Consider the following 6,917-nt stretch of genomic DNA (forward strand, 5'->3'; position numbering starts at 1 on the left):
GATATGAATCATGAAGGATGTGGGGATGCACTAATAATTTTTTTTTTCCATTTTCCATCATTTCCAATTAGTTGTTTTTCTTGAAAGTATTTCTTAGTAATAAACTGGTATTATGCTTGTTTTGAAGGCTAGAAAACTGAGGTAAGGTAAAATGCTTAAGAGAAATATTTTAAACGTGTTCATTAGTTTTGACCTTCTTCACTTTCAAATCAAAATGCATGCTGACTAATGGTAGAAATTTGAATGGTCTGGATACTGGTCCAAGTATTTGCTTGATGTTTATGAGGATCAGGCCCTAGGTAACCTGAAATGAATCTCAATGAAAATGACATTCAACATAAATGGAGATCCTTGATCATGTGGGGATAAGCAACCTTCCAGAATCCACAAAAGAAACACCAACCCTCCAATTCTCTCTGATTTATAGATCAATATATCAGTATTGGAAGGACTCAACTTTTCTCACTACTGTGTAGGGGCCTGGGTAAAGTTGTGGAACTTAGATCATTTAGATCTGAATTACAGATGCTGAGCTACACTAACCTCCTGTGGGTAAGATTTCAGTCTGTAAGCAGACAGCCTTTTCTCTGCAGAGCCATTCTCTGAACATGAGAGTAAGACAGCATGAGGAGCCAGTAGACTATAGTTACCCATGGGTAGGTGATGTTAGGAGTCTATCCAAATGGTTTTGGAAGGGTTTTCTGTATTAAATAATAAACTTCTCTCACAGAATTATCTCCTATAACTAAGCATTTTCTTTTAAATATAAACAGCTCTGTGCCACTTTTAGAACATGTGGATTACTTTGTTAAATTATTAACCAGTTTTTATCATCAGTAGGGGAGTTTTTATAGAAATGAGAGCAGGATCTTACTCACTGGTTATTTTTAAAATGTGCCAATGTGAAGACGTGTACTTGTGACAAGGCTCATGAAGCCTAACAGAGCTGTTGTACAGATTTTAAAGGAATTACAAAAATTAGAGATAGAAAACATTCTTTTTAGGCATAAAACTCCATCCAGGAATGGTGCTTGCAGTGTATTTGATATTCTGCTTCTGAAATCAGTGGATGTTGAGGCTGTTCAACAGCTCTTGGCAAGTTTTTATTATATTTCGGGATACAGCTAGTAGGCTGTGAATATTGAAGCAAGGGGAAAACTGGTATTTAAATTTTAATTTAAATGGTAAGTATTTTCTGCCTTGACACAAGACAAGGGTTGGCAGTAGGCTGTATGTCATCTTCTTTCTCTTCTGCTTTTTCTGTCACTTGCAATAGAGGCTGCAGGTAGACAAGCACTGAGATCCTGTTTTGCTTGAAGGCCTGACAGGAGAAAGGTCCAGCTGTAGGGGTATTGATTGCTAAGTCGATTACTGTCAGCTAAATATTTGGAAGTCCTTACTCCCAAGTTCTCTGTGATATACCTGGAGGATACCAATGTACCTGCTATCCATAAATTCCAAATCCTGGGCTAGTGGAGTGTGGTCAGGCATGAGGAAGTCTCTGTAATGATGTCTGCCAGACCCTGAGCAGCTCAGCTTCTGAACAGGAAAGACTAGGCTCTTCCAGAGCTGTAGCTCCATCCTCTTTGGTAGGTGACTGAAAACAAACAAGTCTGTTTTGCTCCAAACTGTAATGAAACATAATGCAAGAATATATTGAAATTCACCAGAAAATTGAATTACCTTTCTGCAGAGTGCAACTTGTCTGTTGTAACTGAAAATATTTTGGTGAAGGATGGTGTAACAATTTAGAGTTGAGAGAACGTGGGTATCTCTTCCTCCAAGGCCCTGCAGAATTACTTTTTCCAAATAAATTTAGAAGTCCCTGTTTTACATTTCACATGCCTGTTCCAAGTTTCCTATTCAGCAGGTTAATCACAAAAGTATTTGCTGAACAAGTATGGATGTCATGAAGGTAGTTTGTGAAATCTCTGAGAACTTGCATTACATGGCCATTTTTAACTAGTGTCAGTGTGTCCAAAATTAATATTTAAAATTCAATAACATCACTTTCAGTGTTTTATTATGCTGTGTTGTATTTCCACTTTTCCTCTTTGCACTATACAAAAACAGATTTTATTTTCAATGGAAAATGACTAAATTTAAAAATTGTATATGGATATATACAGCTTTGTGCTGTTTATATAGCAAAATGCTCTTCTGACATTGGCAAGGCATATTTGGCAGATGGCTGAGGAGAGTCTAATCCTCTCCCTCCTGGCACAGGGAATGCTAATTACTATGTGCCTTGGGCAAAGAGCCTTCTAGATATTCAGCAGCCTTTCCTATTGGGGCAGAAATGTCTGCTGGAGAACGTAATGGAAAGCTCTCCATGTAAATTCCTTGAGGACATCTTTACTGTAAAAATTTAAAAAAAAAAAAGTAAGAAATCTCTACTATCTCCAAATGTCAGTTAGAAAAGTAACAGGCCTTGCTGGCAGTCTAATGCAGATCATACCAAGGATTCATGCTGGGTGGAACTTGGGTTTGGCAGGATAAGTGGGAAGAGATTACGACTGCTTTCATCAAAACAGAATCCGTTTTCAGGAGTGGCAGCAAAGGATATCTCTGTCTCCTCCTGACACAGCCATCTGAGACCTGTGAAAGATGTGGTAGGAGGGTTACCAGATGAGCATTTGGCACTTCTTGTCTCATTATTTGCAGTTTCATTGAATTTACAGTGAAGCATTGCAGCAAAGGAGCCAGAAAGAGGTCAGAAAAAACTGCTTGCGCAACATGGGAAAATCGCTCAATGAAGCCTGAGACATTCCACCATGAAAGTAACCCAGGGAGCTCAGGTCCTTCCAGAGCTGTTCAAACAGGGAAGGCACCCCTAGTGCTGATGCAAGGTCCTTGTTCGCTGCTGCCTCCGTTCCAACAGAGATATGACACGAAGCCAAGGGATGAGAAAGACAAAAGGAGACAGCACTCGCCCTAGCACCTGCTGAGACCTGGCTGTCCTTGCTCAACTCCTGCCTTTACTGAGCCCTTATCTGCCCCTGCCCCACCACTCAGCATGGCAGTGAGTGTGAAAGGCGACCTGGCTCCACAGTGATTCTGCTGTGGGGCTGCTCCTGCCTGATCTGGCTGGCAGCAGGGAGCAGGGAAATTTGGAGAGATGCTGACTAACATCTTCACTGGCAGTGAGATTTCCTCCAAAGAGGAGCCTGAAGATGGCCGTGGGCCAGAGAAGGAGCTCAGTGCCGGACTGCACAGGTACCACGTGCCTACCTGTGAGTGTGTGGAAGGGAGGCTTCTGGGCTGGTGGGAGGGAGCCGGTCACCCAAGGGCCTCCTTTGTCTCTCTGTATTTCTAGCAAAGGCCTTCAGACCCAAACCATGCAGGTCTTGGGTGTGGTAGTTGGCACTTTTCCCTCAGTCTTTTACCCAGGAACTTACTCAGCCAAACTGATTCTCACCAAACAAGCCCCCCTGCCCAAGCCTGTCCCCAGAAGGTTGATGGCACTTGGCAACCCAGCATCTGGAGCTCCTCTATGGGAATAGGCCAGCTGGGAGAATCTCCCTGCTCACAGTTTACATGAGCAATACTGACATAGTCTGGCTGGTATGGTGGGATCAGCCAAAAGAAATCCCAAAGGAAGATTATTATTTATCCAGTATCTGTGCTTTTTAGAAGTTAAAGTTGTTACCACCTGCTATTTGCCATCTTAATACTCTAACATGCGAGCTGATAAAGCTTCTGTGCTGACTCTTTTCACTTGCCCCTCAAGATCTCATTTCTTCTCACAACAATACTTGGGTAAGCTCTCGGGCTCAGGGTCATTGCTCCTGGCCTGTGTCGCTGCTGCTGGGGGCTCTGCAAGGTCTAGTGCCAGAACTGCACTGGAAGCAGCTGAGAGGCAAATGGGGCAGCCCAAGCTGTGGGAACAAGCTGGGAAATATGCTATCTCCACACCCCTGCTATGTGAGCATGTTATTTCCTCAGTGACCTAGTTTTATGAATAAAAAGGTCTTCCCTCTTTATAACTACAGTAAGAGAGAGTTTTATTAATGTTTGCCACTATAAAGAAAAGGTTACTGTGTCTTAATTTTACTAGGTTGCTTTAAAACCTATAAGATTTTATGGAAGTTGGGAGATGGCTTGTGATCAGCTGTCAGTTCTATGTGCACGCTTCTTCAAGAAATGAGTCTGTAGGGATGACTCAGGCTTGGCAACAAAAGATGTTCCCTCTGTAAAACAGTTACCTCTGAAAATGTAAGGCTTTTTCTTCATTGCTCTCTTGGAGAAGGGAGGGGATGATAAGATTGCTAGGATGATGATGAATATTTTAAATTTGAGCTCTCAGTTCAGCTGTATGACAGCTCCTATCAGCCAAATAACATTTTTTATCCTGACTGGATAAGTACATTAGTGCTTCCAGTACAGATTCTAGTTTTGGCTCTACAACTGGTTGCCTTTACACATTTGTTTGGGACCAAAAAGGGTTCCAGAAGCCTGCATTTAAATGTCACTGGAAGCCTATTTGTATCTTATCTAAGCCCAGACTGAGGGCTGTTACCATATGCCCACATCTGTAAGGGCTGTTCTCACAATAGAAATAACTAAATTCACTTGAAAACTGGAGAGAGAGAGGTTTCAAGCATGGTAGCTCCTAGGAGACAACCAGTGCTCTTTTACACTGGTCTGGGTGCTGGGCTGAAGTGTAGATGGGGAAAGTCAGGTTTAAAACAATTAGGCTCAAGAAAATAAGGTGATTCTTTAGCTAGCATAAAACAGGCTGACATTTTGAATGGAACTGTTAAGAGGCCAAACTTCCTGAAGCAGCAATAGGATTGCATGGATTTCTTGTGATTGTTACTTAGGAAAATAATACAAAAGAAATACTATAATTCTGATCACCTTGGGTTTGATCTAAGAATTTTTAAATTATTTTATTACACTGATGCTCCTTGTTCATATCCATTCAGTTATTGTTATTTCCCTCTTGGAGTTTGTAGGTGCTATAATGTTGTGATATACTGTTGTATTGCTTAAACAGAGCCTAAATCAATGGATGGTAAAGGCTGTTTAAAAGCAGTTTTCTCTTCTACAAAAAAAGTCAATTTATCTGTAAGCAGCATGAGCAAAAAGAGACATTTTGTGCTCAGCAGGATCTCTTTGGTAAATGGAGGTTTCATGGATTATGCAACTATGTTGGAGAGCACCAAAAATTTTGGGATGGGGCTAAAATAACGTTAAAAAAACCCCAAAACAGGCAGGAAAACACTGTCCAGTGGGAAGGGCCTTGAAATGCCTTTGGCCAGCAGAGGTCAGACTGTCCTTTAGACAGCGTAGTTAATCTGCTTTGTACCTTTGGGCATGTTCCCCTGCTGTTTAATGCTCCAATCCACGAAACCGCCAGCTGGAGCATATCTGTTTATTTATTTAAGAAATTCTTTTGCAATCTAAGCTCCACGTGAGTATCAGCACATGAGAACTGTAATAAAAATTTAGGATAATTCAAGTTTCTCTGAGTAAATACTTTATTTTGCAGCCCTATGATCCAAGTTTCGTGTATGCATTTGATATGGGAACACTATTTGGTCTGAAATCCAATTTAGTCAGCAGTGGGCTTTTTAAATTTTGGTGCTTGTTTAGGTACTTGATGTTTGCAATGCTTTAATTATCAGAAAACTGGTCCTTTTCAGCTACAAGTAGGAGCAGCTAATTTTCTGGAGTTGCTTGCAGTAAGCAAATTATTTTCTGCTGCAAGTTAATGCTTTCCTATGGCTTTCTTAATATTTATGTGAAATTCTTTAACTGTGATGCTGTAGATGGTGCAACTAAACCTTAATTATAGGTATGGACTGCTTTTGGTGGCGCCTCTCTTTGAGCAGTAGCTGGCACCTGTGTGCACAGACAACAGTGCCATGCCCCTTGTGCTCATCTGCAGCAAGAAATTGTTCTGGCATCATTGTACATTGAAGTCTTTGGTTTCTCAAGGCAACAACCTTGAGAAAGGAAGCAACCTTCTTCTTTATTTATGGGACTTCTGGTGTTCACATGTATAAAATGGGATGAAGAGATGAGAAACTGGAAGGCGGTTAATGTTGGAGCATTTCTTAGTCGTAAGATATGGAGGGAATTTATGCAAAAAAAGCAAATCAATTAATTCCTCATAAGAAGCAGTTTTAGAAGTAATAATAGAAAAAGTTATTTTTTATCTATGGGTTTTGAATAATAAACCTTTCTTGGTAGTTGGGGGGTATAGGAAAACCAGCTCTTTTTCAATCATGTATGCTACAAAGATAATCCATGCAGGATAAAATAGTGCTTTAATTTCCAAGGATGTATTAAAAAACATGCTACATTTCCATAGTAACAACAAATAATAATGTGTGTTTAAACTTGTGGTTAACTAGTGGGATAAGCAATTCCAGAAACCCATGGGGAACATATGCTTATAGAAAAGTAATAAGATATTTGAAGGGTGACTAAGTGTGAGTTCATGTGGGTGAAAGGAAAAATGAAAGCAGCGGGGTAAAGGACATAATTTCACATCCCCTAAGTGTGGGTTCTTGACACAACAATCCCCACGGGAGGGCAGTGTGTGGCTCCTGTGGGTGTGAGAGAGGAGTACCCCCTTTCATGGTTGTGAGGATTTGGGGGTTTTTGTGCTCTAAAGATCTGTGGCTGAGATTTTTCTCCAGAAAATTAACAAGAAGCCTGAGGGATGCATGCTACATTGGGAAAAGACTGTTTGGATGTCATTTGCGTTTGTACAAAGATGACAAAGCAGAAGAAGGAAACCCCTGAAATATCTGCTGCATTATGGCATTGGCAGCTTGAGTTTGGTACAGTAGTAAAATATTGGCAGGTCGTGATCTTTTCTGTGCTTAGGGAGATTGAAAATTTACTTGAGCTTCCTTAGGAAGCAAGAATCTGCTCAAGGAATTAATAGCAGAAATGAGGCAAAA

Source organism: Corvus kubaryi, unplaced genomic scaffold (genome assembly GCF_017639235.1).
Source record: "Corvus kubaryi isolate FWS band 111438036 unplaced genomic scaffold, C.kubaryi_AGA036_p1.0 37396, whole genome shotgun sequence".
Classification (NCBI taxonomy): Eukaryota; Metazoa; Chordata; class Aves; order Passeriformes; family Corvidae; genus Corvus; species Corvus kubaryi.